A 24,760-nucleotide genomic window follows, 5' to 3' on the forward strand; every position below is an offset into this window, starting at 1 on the left:
TTTTTTTTTCATGCTCCTGTTTCACGTGTTCCACAGCAGCCATATTTAATTATTTTTCAACAATAAAATTTGTAATGATTCTTCAAGGACAAGTAAATACACAGGAATAAAGCTCATGTTAATAACTGTTACCGTACTTCTGTAATAAATTAGCAAAGAAGGCCTAAAAAAACGGCCGTCACACTAGAAGACCCCCTTAAGAATATAAAGAAATCACCAACTTCTTCTTTGAGAATCATTTGGATGTTTCGCACATGTAATTTATTATGAAAACTTGTACAAAAATGCTCAATAATTTGATATATTTCTTAAAACTAAACTCTTGCCAGTAGGTATTGCTGCTGAAGAATCATTGGAACTCAATAATAACGAAAGCTGAGTATTAAGTTTCTACAGATTCACTGGTTATTTTATTCGTTTGTTACTGTAAAAATTTAGCAATTATGTTAAATACAAATCTTATACACAACATTTATAATTCCTTGTGTCTGAGAGCAACTTCAAGAATGTCCTGTGTGAAGTTTCATACTTTAGATATTCTTAAATAATGTGGTTTAAATCTTGGGTTTTTACTCATTGGTTTAAGAGTATCTAATTTTCTCTGTTAGTCCCAAATTAATGCACAACTCAAGTATGTCCTTAAGGTATTACCCAAATGCAAGTTAATTAAAACCATTATTTATAAAAATAGTATTACAGTATACAGGGTGACCGAACTTTTCGTAAGGATGAGAAAAGGTCCTTATAAATATAGGTCCGGAAACTCTTTATTTTCGAGATATAAACATATTTTGTTTATATTTCACCTGAATAGTTGTCACACGTAAAATTACGAATAGAGGAGGATCAATTGCACGGCCTACACGCTCCCCTATCTTTGGATTTGTATTTATGGGGCACCTTAAAAGTTTGCTTCTTTATACGGCGCTATTGCCGTATGTGACAAAATTCGGAACCCACCAGGAATTTTCTAACGTCTTCAACAATCTATGAAACGTCGATGCGAAGCGTATATCGTTGCAGAAGAATGTTGCCTATCGTTGCCTACAATACACCATCGTAAACAAAAGTGTTTATACCTCGGAAAGGAAGAGTTTCTGGACCTAAGTTTATACGATCCCTTTTCATTCTTAAGAAGAGTAAAATTCGGTACCTATTTCGGTGTCACCTGGTACATCTTGGAAATTTAACTTCACACACTATCTGTGAGAAAGGTATTAATACCGATACTGTTGACTGATGTAGAAAGGTGGGTCGGGTACCTACTAATACCCCTTGCGTAGGATCTACGTTGTGAGTAGGTTCTTCTTCACAGGGGCCAGTGTTTTCATAGTTACCACAGTTTGGAAAAATATTAGTCCAGAGTAACTAAATAAAAATTTTAGTTTTCATTTTTTGCTCAGATTACCGAATATGCCGTATTTTAAACGTATTTTCTTAATTTTATTACAATTCTACTGTTAGTTTTGAAAATATTACGTGTTTTCTAAAATGCGCATTTTCTTCAATTACGCTAAATTATCGCCCGTTAGGTGCATAAGTCGCTCGCGTGCTGCGATAATGTATTAACCCTTTGGCTACATTTGACGTATCAGAAAGTCGTGCATTTGTTTGGGCATAGTCGCAAATGACGTTCTGATACGTCGTTGAAACTGAGACGAGATTTAACTAGTTCATTCTGGTTTATTTCAAAGTAATGCGTATCTGTCGCAACAGAACAAATAATTTCAGTATTTTGGTGAACCTTGTTTGGGATACACAACCGTATAATGGCAGAAATAGAGAATATATTTTATCAAAGTGATAGCGACAGTTTTAATGAAAGTAGTGATCTTGAACAATCTGACGAAGAATTTTTTAATGATCCTTTAAGCGATAAAGGGGAATTTCAAAATGAAAATGATGAAGAATATATCGAACTAGAAAGTGATAACGATAGTGAAATTATTCCAAGACGTGAAAGACGTACAAGATGCTTATCAAGCAGTGATAGTGAATCTTCTCGTGAAAAATTAGACGAATGGATTTGGGAAGAAAAAAAAAATGTTAAATGTTATTATAACCAGAGTTTATTTGTAATACTAACTGCCTGAAGTTATTTCAATATTATGTAGGAGTATATATAATGAACAATACGAAATAAATTAATTCTTGCATAAAATCTATTGCTTTTACTTGCCCAGAAAATTAAACGTGCTCCAAGTGCAAAAAAATTTTCAAATAAATGTGTACCCAAAGGGTTAATCATATTAGCTTTTGTACGATTGCCGCTCAGTCCCCATTAAAACTTCACCGAGCTAACGCAGCCCTGAAATCATCCTTACACCTCAAACTTTATTACAAAACCATTATCCAAACAAAACAGCCTTTTTATCGTTAACTGGATCTCCACATCTCCCATTCAAATTCCAATATCTAAATTAGACTATCAAAACCGGACGATAATTGTCTATTAACGTTCTAAGAAAGAGGTCGAAAAGTCTCATTCACGAATGCACGAAGAGACCTAACCTTCGCTTATAATTTCGTTAGAATTGGTCCCATTGGCGAGAATAGATCGCTGGCTAATTGAATTTACGCCTGGCAGACTTTCCGTGGCTGTTCGTAGGAATCGATGGGGCTCGCTCGCGTCGAGTGAAAAGTGTCGAGACGAAGACGAAGAACCCAAAGAGGAAGCGGCGACGGAGGAATGGGAGGAGGAGGAGGTGGTGGTGGTGGCGGTGGTGTAAGAAGAAGAAGAAGAAGAAAAGAACATGAAGAAGGGTGTGAAGAGAAAGACGAGGTGGACGAACGTCGCCGTCTGCTATTTATATTCGATGCAGCGGACGTTCAACTTACCAGCACCCCCGCCTTACGACGTATCCTCCACGACTCCTCTTGTTTCTAGTGTTCACGCCGCCGCGAAAACGGACAAACTCGCGAATAAATCTCTCAAGTCGGCCGCTGCTACCCTCACGGCCGTCCCATATTCCTATTTTCCTCGGTGTGCCGCGAATCTGCGATTGGTCGAACGAAAATAAATTCGATTCCGCTTGGTTATTACTCTGTAGCGGGATATTTACGCGGATCTGTTCGATAAACACGGGTCTGGGAATCACCGAGGGAGGATTACGTTGTGCGGTAGTAGTATAAGAGTACTCTGTCCTTACTGTTTACTTAGAGGTATAGCGCGTTCGAGATAACTGTATGAATTTTTGAAAGGGAAAATTATTTCGAGGTGTACTTTTTGCAAGATATAAAATTTCTAGAAAATTATGTTATCGTTCGTTGCTCCTTTAATGCTTTCTACGTAATTTACATCCTCTCGTTGGACTGCTTTTTCGTTGAAGAAATATGTTGACTTAGCGTTCCATGAATTTGACGGTGTTTTTAACGATCATTAAATTATTATAGTGGTAGAAGTGGAAGTGAAATAGTAAAAGTGAAAAGGGAGTTCGTAGAAATATTGTCCTAGGGAATATTAAGGGAATAATACTGCTAAATAGAAGGATCATTTAATTTGAACTTATCGCAGGAGTAAATTTCTATTGCTCATAGGAGAAAATAAGAATACAATAATGAAATCAACTATGAAAATCGTAAAATAAGCAAGGAACCTATTTTCAAATTCAACTGTTTAAAATTGGTAAAATCGTAATTTTATGACAGAAATCATACTAATAACAACAGTCAAAGATAAGTACGGTCGTTATTGTTAAGATCTTACATCCTCATAATACAAACTTCCCTATTCTCGTCTATTAACACATTCTGTGTCGCGTGGGTCACTGGTGGCCAGCCATAACCATCTCAGATGAAGTTTGTATTGTGTAAATAAAGACTCTTTTTCGTTAATCTCACAAACAGGACATACAAATTAAATTGCAGCAGAACTTCGATTACTCGCTGTTCTGTTACTTATTGGCCTCTGTTAAGAACAATGTTTTCGTCAAAATTGCCTTCTAACTGCTCAACGAGACAAAAGAAATTCACTAACATTTTAAAAAAGCACATACAGTTATGCAATGCTGGCTTCTTTTAAAATCTCTTTAATAATGTTAAGATGCTTTCGTTATTTTTCACTTTCTTTATATTAAAATAACTGGCGTGCTGTATACTTACAGGTATATGTGGTATATTCTATGGTTGATATTTACTGGGTCGGTATTGTAAAAAGTTTTTAATCAGCATTTTAAATAGATGGTCAGTGTGGATAATATTAGAAAATATCCTAACCTAACCAAAAATTTAAATTACATCGACCAAAAAACAAATTGATACCGACCAAATAAACAAAATTGTACTGATAAAATACGATTTAATACTGACAATGAATTATTCATATCGACCAAAATATTCAGCTTTGCTATTTATTTAAAAAAATACTTACAATTAATTAAAGGAAACAGTGGCGAAATAAATAGCAGTGATATTCTAGTACCTACCCTAATTCTAGTATTAGAAATAACAGAAATTCTACTGTATTCCACAACACAAAATACAAAATGTCAATAATTCGACACTACTTCCCCGTATTTAAATATCTCAATATAAATTTCCGACTTTCTCCTTTCTCCGACACGAAACACGTTAACGTGCAAAAAATGTACAAATAAAACTAAGAAAAGGCTTAAAAGAGAGGCAGTCAGAAAATTTGATATCTTGACACTTGAGTGCAAGAACAGAGAAAAGGGTAAGCAAAACCTAACTCAAACCCCAGAGCTTAATCATCCATCCAGCCAGTCCATGTTCACTGGCGAAATAAAGTGAAAAGAGCGTAAAGACGATGGAAAAAGAAGAGCACCAGGATATTTGGTTCTCGTCACGAGGCTCGAGACCAAACGGGAAGGAACAGATTGGACGAAGATGAAGCGGATGAGCGTGAAAGAGGAGGAAGCTGGCCTGCGTAAAAGCGGAGAAAACCATGTATCATCTTTGGTCGCAATTAGAATCCGCTTCGTGGAAACGGAGGTGTCTCTCGTTCTTCTACTTATCCTCCTCCGGTCGCGAGGCATACGAGTCGTTCCACGTTAAATCGCACCGAGTTGCGGTCATGGTAACCGATATTTTTCAAACTCGCAGGATTTGTTCATACCCTTGAGAAACGAAACTGTGTAGAATTTTAGCTTTCTATAACGAATGTTCCCAAAATCTCTCCTTCACTTTGAAAAAACTTATTTTACAGGTTAAAGTTGAAGCAATTCACTGGAATATTTTCAAATCGTCCTACGGGTGGGGACAGCGTCGAGTCAGCAGTTGGAACTTTAGCAACGATTATTGTTATGTTTGCTGATAATAAATAAAATTGTATATGCATATTCGGAAAGAGCATTTCTTTAGCTTTAAAATGAGCCCAAGATCGAAACGTTACCTTTGAACAAAGCCGAAATATTACGGTTGATGTGACGACATGTCGGCTGATTTCATCTAATTTTCCAAAACTTTAACATTAAATACTTCGAAAACCATTCGAGATAGAAAGCTCAAATTTGACATAGTTCTGTTTCTCGAGGGTATTGACAAATCCTGCGAGTTTGAAAAAAATCGGTGACTATAACCGCAACTCTGTGCGATTTGACGTTGAATGGCTCGTACGTGCGCGCTTAATGCGATTACATAATGTCCGCAACGGTACCGAGCTTTATCCTCTTACGCGTAAAATGCTGGGAAAATAGTTCGTAAGACCTGGGATTTTGAACAGATTTTCATTAAATTCGCGAATTTTATCGTTTCACAACTTATTAGAGTCTGTATCTTTCATTTGTATTAGGTTGTGTAAGGGGTTTTTAGTTTAAACAATACTTTGTCCGGATAATTTCAAAAACTATATTTATTAATTCGTCGTCGTTGACTACGCGGTTCAATTTGTTCTCCTACAATCCTTACAATTCTCACGATTCTCATAATTCCTTTTTCAGTGCTCGTAACGCGTCCTTATATGCGGGCCTTGACGTCCCTCTCTTGCCTCCGGGAAACCCTGGCTCAAGTTGGGGGTTTCTACCCGGCAAAAGGCCCGCGTCGCGCGAGCACATGGCTGGGTCCTTACTGACCCAGCACTTAGCGCGTGGGGGAGTCAGGCGTTGGGACCGGCTTTCTCCGCAGACCTAGAGGTCTGCGGGTCATAAATCGGCCCGAGTCCCTACCTTCACTCAACCATATTCTTACACCTCCAGGAAACCCTGGCGCAGGTTGGGGGTTTCCTCAGAGCAAGGCCCGCGTCGCGCGAGCACGTGGCTGGGTCCTTACTGACCCAGCACTTAGCGCGTGGGGGAGTCAGGCGTTGGGACCGGCTTTCTCCGCAGACCTAGAGGTCTGCGGGTCATAAATCGGCCCGAGTCCCTACCTTCACTCAACCATATTCTTACACCTCCAGGAAACCCTGGCGCAGGTTGGGGGTTTCCTCAGAGCAAGGCCCGCGTCGCGCGAGCACGTGGCTGGGTCCTTACTGACCCAACCCTTAGAGCGTGGGGGAGTCAGGCGTTGGGACCGGGTTCCTCCGCAGACCTAGGGGTCTGCGGGTCATAAACCGGCCTGAGTCCCCACCTTCACTCAACCATACTCTTACAGTTGCTGCAGATGAAATTACCGAAGTATCGATGAAACTTTCCACGTCTGTAGCTTTTAGTATAAATAATATTCACTAATCGGAGGATAATCCACTGGTTTCAAAACAAGGTTATTTATGCCTTCGTTAAATGAAAACTCTTCATTTCTAGGTGCAAGGAGATCTTTGAAAATCTTCTTTACTTCAGTTTAGTTATTAAATTTTGGCTATAAAAAGTGATCAGTGGAATTTGATCTTGATTCGCGTACTTAATCTGCTACAATGCAACAATTGACGAACCACCCAGATGATTCTGGTTAACTTTAACCTTTACTCAGATTTGCTTCGGTTAACTTCTATATTTAAACTGACGTGTAATAAGTGTTATCCGGTAGCAAATTTCAGAATGAAAATTCTGAGAACCTTACGCAGTTGCGAAATCAGTTATTTCATATGTAACAGCCTAATACTTATGAATATGCATGATTTTGCAATCGTACATTATTTAGTTCACGTACAAAAGTTTGGTCGTACAATTGTCGTTACGATTTGACACTGATGACATACTAATCATTTTCCTGACGTGGCTAGGGTGTAATTTTTCATAAAGAGAATAAACGTGATTGATTGTTCGGGAGAAAATCGCTTGTGAAAATTTGCTAACTGTTTCGTTTTATTACTCGTTATTTTTATTAATCTTAGTGACCACAATACTTCGACAGGATGAATTTATTTAATCGAAATAACTTCCATTAGATTCTATACACTTCTTCCAACGTTTTACAAGAGATCCTATTCCATTACAATAAAAATCAGGAGTTCAAGAATTAATAAATTCCACGAAGGTATTTACAGCATCCTCTTTATTGCGGAAGATTTTTTCTCGCAAAAAGTTATCGAAATGTTTAAAAAAATGGCAATCTGTAGGGGACAAGTCGGGGGAATAAGGAGGGTGTTTTAATGTTTCATAGCCCAATTCGTGTATCTTCCAAATCGTGAATTGTGATACGTTATCGTGTAGGAGTATTGGTCCCTTACGATTTACCAAACTTACTTGTTTAACAAATAACTTTTTATGCATACATGATTGATATTGCGGGCAGTCTCCGCGGCTTTACGTCCTAATTTAAATTCATATAAAAATATGGCACTGTGATGCCCGGTTTGCTCCAATTCCTCGAAACTAGGAGCAGATATTGGGGTATCACTGAGTTAAAACACTTAGGGATCGTCGTTGCGTGAAACAGAACTTTATTTAACAGAGATTTTTGATGATACGTGACGTGCGCGTGGTAAAATGGAGAATGAATGCGGAAATGGAGAAAATAGGGCTATTTAAGGATTCTGGGAAGACGGACTTTGGGTTGTGACTCTGCAGGAGAGTTGAGAGGAGAGTTGGAAGGTGAAGAGTCCAGTATGAGTAATGGTGAAAGTGGGTGGACTAAGTGGGACTAAGAAGGAAAATATTTGAGGGTGTAACAGTACGAATTTGCTTCTTGTCCATTATTACGTTTTTAAGTTATACTCAGAACAAGTGACGGTAAAAAACAAAAGTGTATGGCTTATATGATAGAGCGACGTCTACGCGTTCAAATGGTATATTACTTAATAAACATAAATTGAAAATATATAGTATAGAAAAGCCCTAAATATGACATAACAGAAAACCGCAATTTATTTCCGGACAACCTAATACAATACCAATTAAGATCGAATCAAGTAATCGTGACTTAGAAAGTTTCCAAAATTCATTTAATTCGGAGTGACAAGAAAATTTAATCGCACATATTTGATGGGGCCACAGATTAAAACCTTACTCCTCACAAACAACAATATAAAAAACAGCCTAGTTATAGTTGCGAAATAAAATACTTCTCTTTTAAAATATTAAATTCATATTTAAGACTTGTTCTCTTAAGGCCTCGTAATGATGTTGCGCCTAGGGCCTCCAAAAGTATAAATGCGACCCTGTGTGTAACAACACCAATTCAAGAAACGTCTCAGATGAAAAAATGTAACTATAAAGGACCAACTGTTACCTTAACTGCAGAAAACCTAATCACATCGTTATAAACTTTACTCAAACAGAAAGTTGTAGGAATGACTCACATTTTCAATAGAATAAAATTAAGATAACGACCGCAAACTTTTGGACAGTAGTATAACTACTTACTACTTACTTCTATAGATTAGGTTAGGTTAAGATAATGACCCCTAAACATTTGAACAGTAATATAACTACCTATTTGCATAGGTAATTTTGTTCTTTTATACTTGGTTGAATGATACTACTGACAGGAGAAACGATGATGAGTAAATTATGATTTGCTAGGGTGAAAAGGTTTTCGAGAACGAAAGGTGATTGTGATATTCGAGAAGTAGGGGCTGTGGAACTGTATATAGCTGTAGGTGTGGTCGAACAATCTGCATTCGAAGGGGAGAAATATTCATGGTGATTGAATGTTTAAAGAATTTTCAAGGAGGGTAAGGAGAGAGCGAATATTAGCAAGAAGAGGAATGATTATTTAGATTTCAACTTATATAACAAGAAAATAGAATGAATAATTAATATTAATATATGTTAATCCCTTTACATTCACTGCATCCACATGACAATTCCACCCTCATTTTCATTTCTGTAGTAGCCATGTGTTTTTCGATATAGTGTTTTTTTATAAAATATTTGAAATAAACGTCAACTAAATACATTTAATTTAAAAACAAATCTTTTAACTACATCCTCCAGCTTATACTCAAAGTGCAATTACATCTAAAGTCTCAAGCAACTGCATTATGTTTCCATTATTTCCAAATGTTGTCAGAATAGACGCAAATGAAAAAAGTCATTAAAAGTTCCCGAAATGTCAAAATGTTCTTAAGAATTACTTCTTTATCTTATGTAGCTGTTAAATAATCTGGGAATGAAATACGTTAAATAATTACTCAGGTCAAAGCAAACATGAAGAAAAAGATGCAGTAAGCAGTACTATACCATTTGATAATTCCGCTCGTACCTTATTTTTTTTAAATATTTGTTTCACAGTCTGACATCACATTTATAAAAGTTTCTTTCCCAGCTTGAAAATACAGATGAAACTTCACATCGCAATTTCACCATTTAATATCGTTAAATATTCAACTCCTAAACTCCCTGTCTTCCCACCGAATTCCCAAATAATCCCCGCGTAACGTTATCACCAACAACTTCGAGTCTCCATCTCTGTGTACACGCTTTCGTCGTCACAAAGCTTGTACTCTCGCGTCATCGAGCCGCGTCGATGAAACCATCGAACGTTGAATGCAAGCATAAGCGCGTGGCCATACGGGTTCGGCAAATATCGACACCAATATCCTGTGAAAGTAGCGGAGAGAGATCGAACCGACCGATACGTTAGGTCTACGTGATTTTTTACTCCGCCGTTTAGATTAGACAGACGTTTCTCGATCGTTCAACGATAATTCACTATTAAAGCCTGCGAGCATGTTGGTTGGAGAGAGAGAGAGAGAGAGAGAAGAGTGGAAAAGTGGCGAGAACCGCAGCGAAAAGGTGCTGGAGCGTTGCCAGCGGACGAGATCGTTAAGCCTCGTGCCTTCTAACGAGAGACAGAGAAGAATCGCAGAAAGAAGGGACACACAGGAGGTTAACGGAGGTTGACAGGCAGCATGACGATCCGATTGAACCGTCCTTTCTTTCATCCCATGGTGACGAGTATTTTTAGACGAGTCTCGCTGCTACCGTTTGACATTTCGTCGCCATCGATCGATCGGGCTTGAACAGGATCCCGCGAACGGGATCAAATGATAGGATCGATTAATGGCGCTGCTCGTCCACTGTAGAGAAATAGCGTGCAGGCGTTGATAATATCGATATGTTTGATGGTATCGGTGGTGCGGTAGCCTGAGGAGAAAAACTGTGTGAACAAGATGAATATCTGTAGGTTAGATCGGTGATTTGTGCTGTAATGGAGAATTAATCTTGTGGTAAACTGATAGGTAATGGAAGAGATTCGAAGCAAGTTTATTAATTCTTTTCTGTTTTCCTTGTCGTGTGACTGCGTTGATATTTGAATTAAGTTTCTTTTACAAAATAACGAACGAAAGTTTCTTCGATTTTTGATTGTAACATATCGTTGGTTTGCTAAAGTGAAGAATTGTTAATTTTGAGAGATCTGTAAAAAATAACTGTAAAAGTGAACTATTTTCAGCTGAAAAAGCGTCGCTAAAATTAAAAGAAGAATTGTACTATTTGGCAAGAACAATGTCACAATTCAAAATAGGGCTATTTTAACCTGGTTTTAAATAGTAAGCAATACATATAAACAATATTTCATTAGAGACCCTCGAAACCCAAACGCTATTAACTAAATTGTGGAAAAGAAAATTGTTTTCATAATTTTCTACTACGATTTCCTGAAAAATTTACTTTTGTTAGTTGTCACTCTGTCAGCAAACCGACGATGTACAGGGTGAAGCAAGTAACTGTAAGCACTTCGTTAACTCTGCAAGTAATGACTTTAACGAAAATTGGTTCAGACGAAACATGATACGAAGAGGGCCACGTAGTGTATTCAATTTTTTCTTATCACTTGTATTTTTCGAGATTTCAAGGATTAAAACATTTGAAAAATTTTAAATAGTATTTTTTGTAACTATGTACATATTTTTATCATCTTGGCGTATCAGTCGAGGTCAAGACCAATCTAACGACTTAGGAGAGTGCAGCAATAATTTATGTGACATTTATGTAATCTTGAGAAATGTTTTTTTCTTTATCACAATATTTGCTCCTTTCGAACAAATAATGTTTTCTTGTGACATTTTTTCCCATAATCGAAGACCAGTTAGATATCTAAAGTGTTTAAGTTAGGTGGGACCACTCTGTCCATGATTAATAAAATTAAAAAAGTGGAATTTTAAATTAAATTTATGAATTTCTTTTTATTCTAGTAAAGTGTAGATATTTAACAGGCGAGTGGAAAATAACAGGAAACTTTTTTACAAGATAGGAAAATCCTATTTTCCGTGTATTTGTTAAATCATTCTTTCTTGCGGGGAGGAGGTGCAAGAGTCACATCCTCAATAAATTAATGCAAAATTATACGGAATTTTTATTCAAAGTAGGCAAACTACTTTCTATAGGTTGTTTGTGTATTAAATTATTCAATAACCAAGTTAAATGGGATTTCAACACTAGCCTATAAACTATATTTTTCTCTTCTCGCCTTCTTAATTTATTTCGATAAATTACCAGAGAATGAAATGAGACGTTTTTAGTAAAACGGAAAAGCTGCACCACCTATTTCATTAATGGCCAATAAGATCAAATTTCAAATGCAGTTGGAGAGAATTTTTGTTTCAACGAAACATTGCTACTTGAACAGGTTCCAACATTGGATATTCCATCACAACAGACGGTAAAATTAAATTTTTCTTGTTAATTTTAATTTAATTTCTGCCAAATTTTCGCTGATCCTATTATCTCTCATGATCTCTAATTACTCTCAAGAATTGTTTTCCAAGAATAAAGTAGACAATATTACATTAAGTAGTCACACAAAAGTATCTCAAAATACACTGTGTCAAATAAAGTGTCTAGACGTTAAGTATATCGAAAATATAAGCATATAATCGAATTATGCGAAATCAAGTTCCAGCTTTACACTGCAAATAATATGATAAATCTTTATCTTTAAACCAAACTTGATTAAATGATAAGACCACTTCTACTTATATATTCTCCAGTTATATACTGTTTTGAATCAAAAATATAAATCTTCCAAAAGATAATAATAAAATTTCGATTTCTTCAAGAATTTAACTATTTTGTACAATATCTTTGGAATAACAAAGAACTTGATAATTTTTCAATATCTGACGATATTTTACAATACTAGACGAAATAATCCACAGTGCCTACATTCTGGAAATATTTTATAGAAATGTATAGACTACAACAGTATAAAAATGAATTTTTCACTGAATGCAAATTTCAAAGTTGTCATGAGAAATATATGTTAAATAAACTACCAACTTCTTTTTTTTTTCACTGTTCATTATCCATCCATAGATATTAAATACTTCACTTTTGTAACATTATCTGGATTATACGGATTTTTTAATATCCATCTTTTCCATTTCTGTAACCTTCCCAATGTTACATCTCCTTATTAATGATATCCACACCTCTACTATTCTCAGTCATATTTCTTTATTAAGACACTTGCACCAACCCTCGACTTCCTTAATTACATCACGTCTAGTTTCTATTATTACACGCTTCCGCGTAGTACCAACTATAACTTATTTGCACACAATCGTCTCACCATATCACACCGTACCGTATCACAATAAAATCCATATCAATACTTTTTCACAGAAAAAAACAAACCGCAGTTTCCAAAAAATTACAATTAAGTTCCAATTAAATTACATTTGTCTGCCAAAATCAGTATCATATATCAGTGAAAATATACAGGGTGTTCAAGCTATTACTTTCTAGCGTTTTTCTCGTAAATGATAGATTTGTGTACAAATAGAAGAGGATAAAGTTTCATTATTTTTGATACGCAGTACGATGACTTGAATAGATTTTTTAAATTCGCAATGATTTTCGCGTGATAATGATACCGCGAATTTGTTTTAATCGACGACAGTAACTTTTTTTATTGTAGTACATGAAAGCGGTTGCCGAGACAAGTTCAACGAACTACGCACATCTGCAAACTCAATTTCGTGTCAACGTTTTGTGTGGTATAATTAACGACTTATTTTTACGATGGCACCTTAATTGGAAATAGATATTTAGTTTTTCGTACTACGACATTTCAGACTAAATAATATTTCTAGGATCTTAATAATTTCGTAACGACAGTTTAACTATGCTTTACGAACGGGAGTGTACCTAGTTATACGTACATTTTAATTTATCCTGATTAGCAAAGCAACTATCACCAAACAGAGTACCTACAATAAAACAAATTGCCTATTCCTAATGACTTTAAGTTGAAAAGAAGGAGTAGTTTGAGAACCTCTGGATGCACCACGAGGTGACTGGTGTTCTGGTGGGGGTCAAATGTCATACGGTGACTCACTATCGGCTCCAAGTGCCTGCTGCACCTTCTACTACACTGTATAGATGGGATGTGCACGCGCGTGTGTGTGTGTGTTCGTGCGTATATATTTGCTCATCTGCATTTGCGCCGCGCCTCAAAGAGGGGTAATCAACCTGAAATTTATCGGCCGTAAGCGACGACGAAAAAATTGGCGACCACGCAACGACGTGCCTGATTATTCGCAGCAAGGACGGGGACGTGTCTTTATACATCCCTACGGATATCAGTGATCGGGTTTCATCGTATCGCAGCTCAATTGACTTTCATTCTACATATACGTAGATTGTAATTAATTTCGTAGACGTGATAAATAAGATACTGGGGACGTGCGAACGCTTTAAGGCGTGATTTAAAGTTCAGGACTTAACATAGTGGATGATAGCGTGTGGATAAACATTGTACCTCTTTTTTTACGAAGAGGTGAAGCTGAACATTTGAGAACTGAGAAAATATAACAATGAAAGGTTAAAAGAATCCAAATCATGAGTAAACGTATCTCTATATCTTCCAAAAGGGAGACACAAAACAACATTGCAAAATTGTGACATTATATGTACTACATTGTCACTTTGCTCGGCAAAATAGTGTTCGTTTTATGAATGCTAAAAGTTGTCAACGTATTGTCAAAATGTGCGGTAAAAAATTAGAAGAAGGCAAATTATACAGAAGAAAAAAAAGAATGGAAAATGGTAAAATACTCAAGGATAGGTCAAAATGTAAGTAGGAAAATTAAAAATGACAAAATAAGAAATGTTTAAATATCTACTGTTAAGTGAAATGAAAAATCGAATTATACAGGGTGTTGAGAAAACTAAAATCAATCCTTCCGATGTAAAGTTGTAACGCAAGGGTTACAATATGCGTGAAACAAGCCTTTATTTAGCAACAATTTAATATAATGTGAGCGGGTGTCGTGTGTTCGCTAGGTACCCGAGAACTTAGAACCTACTTTTCTCCTTTTGCGCTCCTTCTTATATATTGTTTTACATGGGCGTAGCGCTCTTTCGGGTGGAGCCTGTCTTCGTCAAAAATTATTTCCACTGGTTTTTGAGAAGCTCCTGAAAGCTCCACCCTCGCTACTTTTCTAACAGAGAAGCGGAAAACTTGGGTTTTCCCTAGGCACGCGAATTAGTCACCGCGTGCTTGTTTTTACCTTAGAAAGGTTTGGTAGCGGGCCATGGTTTACGGTAGTGGTATATACGAGGGGCGACCGTCAGCCCCTCACGCGTTGCAAACTAGCTTCGACAATTAAGGTTTTTAGCTTGCAGCAGTCGTAAAATGTCGAAGACGAACTCTTCGAAGGCGACCATAAACCATGCTCCGCTGCAAAGTCTACTTTTGTATTTCCGAGTGTTCGATATTGCGAGTCATATCAAACTTTTGTGTTTTACATCGATAGAATCGATTTTAGAATTTGATGTTTGTTAACGCAGCTTCCCGCGCTTCTTTGTGGTTGGAAGGTCGGGTTGGCGTTGGTAATTATTGCACGTGTATGTGCCAACTACTTATTGTCGCGATGGTGATCGGGCTTTATTTCTGATGTCGATTATTGCGGACTGGACCGCACTGGTGTATCAAGAATGTCGAGTATTGCGTGTTAGAGAGCTCAAAGTGGTGTCGACTGTTTCTAAGTATATTAGAATCTGCTCGAATGTCGTGAACTGGCTGTATATATCTCTATTCGCCAAAATGGGGAGTTTACCTTGTTGGCAAATCATGGAGCCGCTCTCCTAGGCCCTCGTGCACTCCCCCGTGGTCCGCAGAGTAGGGCGGTGGCAGAGAGGGAGAGACGGTCCCAAACGGGGGTGTCAGGAAATTTTGCCGAAACGTCGACTTTACGGGTTTATGGCATGTTTACCGTTACTGAGCGCGCAGAGGCAAGTACCGGCTTACCATGTGGCCCGCAGAAGTGGAGAATTTCCGCGGCCATCAGGTAATAAGCCGGATTTGCCCTCTGGCTTGAATAGGCTATTGTTATCAAAAACTTGTAGAAAAACTTCTCAAAAGTAACGTCGCTTGGAATCCGTGCCATAAACCCCTGTTGGTTAAACAACGTTAATTAAGCATTTCTCATTCTGCTCCGTGAGTTCTATAAGACCCAAATCTTAGACTTAAATACCCTGTATAGGTATTCATTATTCAATTTGCGACACGTATGTACCACGTACTATCCACTTGTGATGCATATTCACGAGAATGTGGAATATTGTCGCGGATTATGCTCCAAATGTAACACTACTCTAAATTCATCATATTCATGAATTTAACTTTGTGTCTAACTTTAGTTTCACTATATGAAAATAAAGTTTGCCACGCATACAGTGCAGTGGCAAGACAAAGTATTCGTGCACTCCTAACTCTTGCTTTCAATTGACGATGTATTAGGTATATACCTAATTCTAAATTAAAAATCATTTACACGAGTACACTCCGTAATAATTTAATTTCTGTGACTTTCTTTGTGATAATCAGCCAAATAAAAGAAATACGCTTATGAACTGTCATATTTAACTTGCAATTAGTGTTATCGTGAAAATAATATTGTCAATTAACATTAGAATTACTAACAATTGGCATACATCCATTTATACATTTCTTCCAAAACGAGAAATATTGTAACATTTGTGAAAAAGTGCGAAAAATAATGGAAAATATGTTTATTCCTGAGTTTTTATGGAAAATCACGAACTTTCTGTCTGGAAATGCACCGTTACAACCTTTCCCAATTACAATGTTACAAGCACCGAGCACTTAACTCCAATACATCTAGTAAAATCACATATAATATATAGCATTAAAAGTAATTTCCGCGTCTTTTCAAACGTCTACGCGAAAAAGTCCAACCGTCTCCGCCAATTTCATCGTAAGATTAGCGACACGGTCGTGCTCACGAAACGACGTTATTTAAACAATGGAATCACGATACTTATCGTAGCTCATCGATCGCGAGAACAGCCTTATCCCTGGCATGAGGAAGTAAGGCTAAGGCAACTGGAGTCTGTTTCTGATACGGCAAACGCTTGCAACTAAACACGCAAAAAGGTCTAACCGAATCAATACAGAAAGTAGCAAATGATGATTGCCTATTGTCAGTTTTGCAGAAGTTTTCCATAGTGCTATTGTAAAACGGATTTCGATACAGATTTCTTAGCCATGTTCAATTAACACGTTCAGGACGGTGTGACACACCGGTGGGTCATCGAGTGATGCTCTTATTTGCCGACCTGACTCCAACATGGATAATAAAAAATGATTGAATGGACAGTATGATCCACCGGTGAATCACCACATTATTTTAATTCCATGAAAAAGCACGTATATTTAACAAGTGAGAAGACTAGAAACTGCAAAATTAAGTGTTAATGATAATAGGTAAACACTTTGGTAAAATCGAACCATCCGGTCACGACAAACGCCTGAATATATCAAAAGAAAAGAACCCACGAATCTGAGTGTATCTTTTTATATACATATAAACTTAGCAATATTATTCTAACTAATATATTGTAACATATTTTACATGCATTTTATTATTTTCTATCAGTGCAGCTGAACGAATCGGTTTTTAATTTTCTCAACTGTGACGCACCTTACCAAAAAGTCTAAAAAAATGTAGGAATAGTAGTTACGTTAAGGTGCCTTTACCATAAAAATATAAGAAAGTTTTTCATTTTTTTACAATTAAGATTTGCAATGAAAAAATCGGTAAAAGTTCTCTAACATAGGCCACCACATCAACAATACAATGCACCTGATTTTTCTCCAAATTTTTGCGCACCACTGATTAGGAAAAATAGAGCAAAAACGGATAATCCGAATTTTCCCTGTTATTACCCCCGGGTCGAAATAGAGGGTTCCAACTTGGTGTCAAATGTTTTCTTTCGGTAAGCTATCGAACGGTCCATCGCAAGACCAATTTGCTTTAAGGACACTTTTGGTCCCCTTATCCGGCTATACCCTTTCAATCTGACACCCTAACAAAATATCTGCAGGGCATCAGTTTGAAAATAAAGTACACCAAAACCAGTTCCATTTCTTTCAACCTTCTGCATCGAAAGAACCCGTTAATCAAAGACTGTGTTCTCAAAGGAGACGGCGCAAGGAGCAATAATCGTCGATCGGAACACCGAACGGCGGAAGCGAATCGCAATATAATCGATCGAGAGTCGCGGGGCTCGATTTCACGTTTAGTTCGGTTACGACCTCGTAGATATGTAACGGGTGCCACGATTGTGCCGGCTGGCACGGAAACGACCGGTAATTCCGTCGCGGTAATTAAATCAGGTAATTAGGCCGGCCCCGGTGGCACGGTGAGCATCGCCGTCGTGTCTCTCTCCTCGTGGCCGTCCCTTCGAGCCTCGATGTGTCGTTAAACGTCGCCGGCGAGCGTCGTTATTGTCAGTTATTACTGTCAAACTTGCCGGGACGTACATGTTTCCTTGATATTAACGAGACGCTTTATTGACCTATCTCGGGAACAGCCTGTCGCCCTACCAATTCTATTTCTGAATTTACGCGACCACGCACAGGTCCGCCGCGACCGACTGTCGTTTAGGATCGATCTGCAACCCGAGCATAAATGCTGTTTCGGCTTGAATGTACGATTGATGAAAGATATGCGGGGGGAGGGGGGTCAAGTGGTGACCGTCAGCTGTTCAGTTGCTCAGACACTTTGACTGTTGCTGCGGGCAGACGAGCTTGCTGTCTTTATTTGCATGTTGTTTTCTGCAGAATGTTTTTGTACAGTTTTACAGAGATGCTTGTATCGTTATCCTTTTTCCAATTACCACCCAATGAATTTCATTTTTGTGCTTACTTTGTGCTGTCTTTTACTATTGTTCTGTTTATGCGACGGAAATATCAGATAGAGCCCTTCACATCCTAAAAACTCTCCGAAATTCACAATAGTTCCTTTTTCCAATCTGATAATACAACTTCATACAGACCCATCGTCGCAACTGAGTTTCATTAACACTCGTTTTTACGACATAATAAGCTATTAACGACACGGACAGTAAGCACTTAATTAGAAAAGTTTCGGTCCATAGTCGTGAAAATCTAACGACAAAATCCTTTCTGTACAATGAGGCATCGCACATCCTAATTAAAGCCTACTTGCTTTTACCCTTTTTGGCGCTCGCCGCGAAAACCTCCCTACTTGCACACCATCGCACACCAGTTCCTAGGATCGAGTAAATCATCAATTTCTATTTGTCTTCTTTAGCAATCCTCAACACCAATCACTTCCCTACTTTGGCTTTTGGAAGAGTATAAAATTGCATTCCGAGAATTAGAAACGTCAGTATTCTGCATACATAGGTATCTTATCCTAAGTACATAGTTTGCATACAATCATTACCTTCAGTATCTTGAATACCTTCAAAACAGCGATATCTTTGTGGAAAGTGTCTTTCACATAATGATGCTTTGCAGTAATGACAATTGACAGAATATGATAAGTACATAATTAGACACAACTCGCAACGCTAAGACAACTGTTAAGCAATCCTAAACGACTCATACAACGCTATCCGCAACACTTTATCTCCAACACTCTGTCCTTAACACTGGCGACATCTACAACACTCCGATTTTATTTACTCCAATGATTCTATCTCGAAGGAAAATCTTTTCCTTCGCCTTCTTTCGTTCCCACCGCATACGCACGCTATTTTCAGGTTTTTCCATTAAAAATGACTAACGCATTGGTGGGTTTCGTGTGTCATTGGGGGTTTCCGCGATGGGCCTGGCTTCCTTAAAACTACCTAAGAAGAGGCGAACATGTTTACGATGCTATTTACATATTGAACTTCGCTATCGTTTACAGCAGGGTCGCTCGGGCAGCCGTTTTGGGAGCAAGAACGTTATTTTTTGCCCCGAGCGGTGTCGAGAGCAGCGGCCGGAGCAAATGACGTCGTCAGTTGGTACATTCGTGAGACGTTTCGTATCATCGCATTGGTTACTTTTTTCAACACGTGCCTATCTTCGAAGTATGTATGTTAGTTCTCACTTTTAGGCCGGGCGATCACTGCTACATTCATACAATGCCCAACCACAGCACCGATACTCGAGTAGGCGTAGCTACTGCTCTAATATCGCTCCTATACTACCGTCTGTCTGGCCACTTCGCATAGAGCAACATCGTGAGCGGGCCTAGTCTACAGTCTTATCGTCAATTTCTCAATTTAACAGATAATTGTGATCATTTGACAACCCGACCGATTAACAGTTATCTCCACTATCGTCAAAAACCTGTGGTCTAAAATTTAAATCGGTTGCATCTGAAAACGCGGCCGTGTTGCGATAACGTAGCGGTGCATCGGTATACACTATAAAAATCATCTCTATCTCTATGTCTCCATTTATCAAGACGCTATTACCGCCACATTACGTCCTCTTTGCAAATTATACAACTTTTAAAATGTGATTTACAATTTGAGCTCGATTTCTTTTGTTCTATCGTACAAAAAATTAGGAAAGAAATCAGAGACATTGTAGCTAGTGGGATATATCACTGGGAATATTTTCAAATTTTTTGGCTGCAAAATCGAATTTTAAAAAATTATCAAAAGAGGTTATCAAATGACGACGTTTATATTTTTACAATTCTAGTAGCCTGTTGTAATTATTCATTTGCAATTTTTTAGATATTTGGAAAATGTGCAACATAAAACCGATATTTTTTACTTTTCACTGCGCAGAGGAGTATTTTGTATAATCGATACATTCTGTTCATTAAATGAGTATTATATGCAATTCCGAATACTTTTGCAAATGAGTTAATGGAAATAATAACAATCAGAAATTGTTAATTAATTGTGCATATAGATCATAGCTGTCGCCACTAACAGGTAGTGCTATCCCGAAGCATACTTTACTTCGACAAACAGTATCGCATATTAGGTTCTTTTTATCATATATTGAGTGTAATTACAGACAGAGTATGGTCTAAGAAGATGTAATCCGCCTTTGTCAGTTCGAAAGGAAAATATTATTTGGTTGGTCCATAAATTCGTGCGGTTTTTCCTGTCTTTTTTCTCTTGGTTCAGATGATGTGAAATGTACGAACCAAGTTTTCGCACTTATTCCATTATCTTTAAATAGCAGAACACTGTCTGTCGAGAGCAGCGCATCTTTTCGACTAATTCATTAGTTTACTGTCGTTACAAAGCACAGCTTCTAAATGCTCTTCATCAAACTAAAATGGTCGAACGTAACTCATCATTTATGGCAAAATTGCCTATTTTTGTGCTGTTTTGTTAGCAACATAACTTCTTCCGTAGACGGTATAGCAGCTTCAGGACCACAATTAAACTCATAAAGTCAAATATGTCGGAGATTCTTATTTTTGTTAATCTGACACTAAGTACTTTTTATCATTTGCGCAGAACCAAGAAATTTACGATACCAGTCAAGAAGAGAACAAAAGCTATCGAATCACGTATATACACAGCCGATAGGCAAATGTTACGAATTTCATTCAATACGAAATGAAAACCACACGAACTTATGGACCAACTTAATCGATACGTTTAGGCTTATTAGCTATTCGGTTTCCAAAATTAATTTTATTACTTCACTGAAACGTATTCATTGCTACTTATAATCAGTATAATAGTTCGTTGGGTTGTTGAAGCTCTGCACAACATAATCAGACAGAAGCAGGTATACACCAACTTCCCTATCAGCAAACAGATAAGTTGCTTCCGACAGTACAATTATATTGGCTGTTAGTGCCCGTGGTTGTGGCGATGAAATTTCGAGCTTTGTGGATGTTGTGCCGTCTAGATACTGGTTCGAAGGACCACCCAAATGATTGGGACTTGTAAAAACTGATCTATGGTATCGTGTGATGTGAGCTGGTTGCTCCTTGGTTCTCCTTGTTAGTGGTGATTGAACGACTACTCGACGAGTCACTCTCCGACGTCCGGACGTCCGTGAGAGGGATTTTTTGTTGAGACACGCCGATTGGTTAATGGTTAACAATTGCATTTGCCAATCAGCGTGTCTAGTATCATCTTCACCTCCCTTCCAGTGCGCCCTTAGTGCGCTGTTACCTTGGAAGGGTGGGAGGCGGTCGCGAAGGGTGGACGGAAGGTCCCAAAAATCTGGAATTTCCTCCGGGTGACTAATCGGCAAGCGGACCGTTGCATACAGATGTGCCGTTCGGAAATTCGTGGTTTATGGTATGTTCGTAGGCTATTGAGCGCGAGGGACACAAATTACTAAAAATCTAGCAAAGCAATTCTAGTGACCCTCGCAGGATGTAATTAGACCCGTGCAAGCAATAAACGAAAATCCTCAACTCAAAAATAACCGTTCCCGGTCGATCGTGCCATAAACCGTTTCTACAGAAAACCTAACACTGGCAAATAACTTGTTTTCTAAATAACGCTATATAGAGCACCATGATCAAATAGTTTCAGGAATTTCCATGCAGGAGGATGTACCGAATACTTTAAGATTGAAAGTTGAGACACAATGTGGGAGTAGACGAAAGATTCCATTTCAACAAGTAACAGATGGGGATTTACTTGATTTTCCGCAAATGACAGAAAAGGATTTAAAATTCCTTTTTACTGGTTCCTACCAACTATCTCAAATAGTGTCTTGCTTACCAGAAAGTAATGTACGATGAAAATAATATTAATCTTCGTTACTCGAAGGAAAACAGCAATATAATTAAACTTGAAGTACAATCACGACACGTCAATAGCAAAATTTAGGAGTCCACTGTAGCTGAGATAAATTATCATTTATCGCATCGTAAGACCTCCGAAGATACTCAGCAAAATTTCTGATGCTGAACAGTTAAATCCCGTAAACAACGATAACAGCGATGAAAATTAATCATGTAAGACTTTCGTTCCACGTTACACTTATAAAAAGTAAGACATTTTGAAGTTAAACTCATTTAACAAATACAAAAGTATTTGGAATTGCATATAATACTTGTCTAATTAACGAAACATGTCAATTATATAAATAGGCCACTTCTTTATACACGGAAAGGTAAAAAATTTCGGATTTGAATCTTTTTAACTATGTTGTACTTTTCCGAAAAATCTGAAAAAATTACAACCGATTATTCATAACAGGCTGTTAAAACTGTAAAAATATAAATGTTGTCACTTGATAACTTCAAACCTCAAAATTCGATTTTACAGTCAAAAAATCTGCAAAAGTTTCCAAGTATGTATCCCACTGACTACAGTATCTCCGATCTTTTTCATCATTTGTTATGCGATAGGAGAAAGAAATCACGTGTCAGTCTATAGGTATCTAAATAGCGAGGGTAAGGGGGCTGAAAACTGGCAGAAAAAGTTTCCTTTCAGAGACCTATCGATTGACATATTATAAGTTTAATTTAGTTTAGGTGCACTTGTACCATGTTTAAACTAGTCGATAAAGTTTTACCGAATTTAAAACAGAATTTACCGTTAACTCCTTGTACGAAGCTAATTTTTCAACATGTTCACAAAAGCTGCTGTCATGTTATAACTCTAATGATCCAAATGTTATTGTTGCGTGAAGCTTGCAGTACCGTCGTGGTGCCGTAGTTGATTTTGCTCCACACACGTAGTACAGTACAGTCTCTAACTTAATACAATTGAGCCGGGTTGAAATTATGACGTGAGTTATGCTCGAAGAAGATGAGCCTCTTGCTGGTTTTCGGTGTTATGTTTAATAATATTGGTGTACAGTTATTGTCGGCGGCGAATGAATCGAGAAGTTTCTTAGCGATGGTTGAATCGAAACTGTTTCCTGTGGTACGTAGTTGGAACGTAACTGATGTCGGGACGATGTTTCAGAGCCGCGTACAATTTTCTAGCCATTTCTATTGGTCAATTAGTAGAAGTGGAAGTGGAATATTTGAAAAATTATTGATAAATAAGGGTGTGTTGGCAGCAGTCAGGGTTATAAAAACTGAAGAAAGCCTTGCCTTGCAACGAACCAAGGTTCCGTTTATTGTCTGTTAGCTGAATTTTAGAAAATATAGTTTCGAGGTATGCGACGTAACAGTTATGAAACTTTGATACAATATCAACGAAGGATGTACTTCTCGATACCAAAATCTTCTTATAGATGCAGCTGCTATTACTTAGATCATGGCACATAAAATAACGGATGATACTTTATACTTCAATAACGTAGTCAAAACAAAACTTTATTAATCAAAATACGATAAGCCAGCAGATTGGACACATTTCTGCCAACGAATTCTAAGCGAAATTAGCCTATTATTATAAAAGTCATTAAATTCCACAAACGCATTCTTAATTGTCTCTTCCTTGTTGAACATCTTTTCTGTTAGAAAATAATGATTTAAATGTTTAGAGAAGCATTGTGTTGCTCGTTTTCTAGCTGTTCCTATCCCAGATGCTGTATTAATATTTCGTGTTGCCTCCGGTGCACAATGTCCCAGTTTGATTATAATCCATTTTCAATTTTTAGTAGAACCTTAACCTAGCTTCTCAGCAAACCGAGTCTTACGTTTAAAACGGCAGACTGTAAGTTTCACTTTTTCATATGACAATCAACATGACTCTAATTCGTAGAAACAAGACGGAATCTGTCAACATGCAAACGCTGCCATTTCCTATGCAACGACCTAATAGTTTCCTCTATTTTCAAAAAGTTCGACTATTTTTGTAAATTAAGCTCTGCTTTAACCTTCTATATCGTGTATTAAGAATAGCTCAATGGCTTCGTTTTACACAATCTCGTCGCAGTATGCAAACAATTAAATGGCGTATCTTGTTCACAGTAGGTGTGAAAAATGCACCGGCTGATTTGATTAACGACCCGTGGAGTATAAAAAGGAATTTAATAAAGAAAAACCACAGAGAATCCTTTTAACTCGTTTCAGCCCCATTTCCCATCGCCAGCTGAACAAACGGCATTTCTTCACCATACGCGCTCTTCCCTCTCTTCGATGTGAAATGCAGGACAGTTTCACGTAGGTCGACGCGAACCGATCGAAGCGGCGGCAAACAACGGCAACAACGAAACGGGACGGAGAACGATTTTTCCCCCCGTGGCCGCAATCACGGGGATATGTTTATGCGTGTAGTTCGCGTGGAGATTTATGCCGGCACCGATACACCTTTCTCTCCGCATAGAA

At 37.7% G+C, this 24,760-nt stretch overlaps 1 protein-coding gene across 2 annotated transcripts in view; it reads right to left on the reverse strand.

Annotated features, from left to right (window-relative positions):
• The window catches only part of LOC108578955 (protein scalloped), a 443,348-nt gene that overhangs the window by 149,224 nt on the left and 269,364 nt on the right, over positions 1 to 24,760 (reverse strand). The gene's annotated exons all lie outside the window — the stretch shown is intronic.

The sequence above is a fragment of the Habropoda laboriosa genome, unplaced genomic scaffold, assembly GCF_001263275.1.
Source record: "Habropoda laboriosa isolate 0110345459 unplaced genomic scaffold, ASM126327v1 scaffold30, whole genome shotgun sequence".
Classification (NCBI taxonomy): Eukaryota; Metazoa; Arthropoda; class Insecta; order Hymenoptera; family Apidae; genus Habropoda; species Habropoda laboriosa.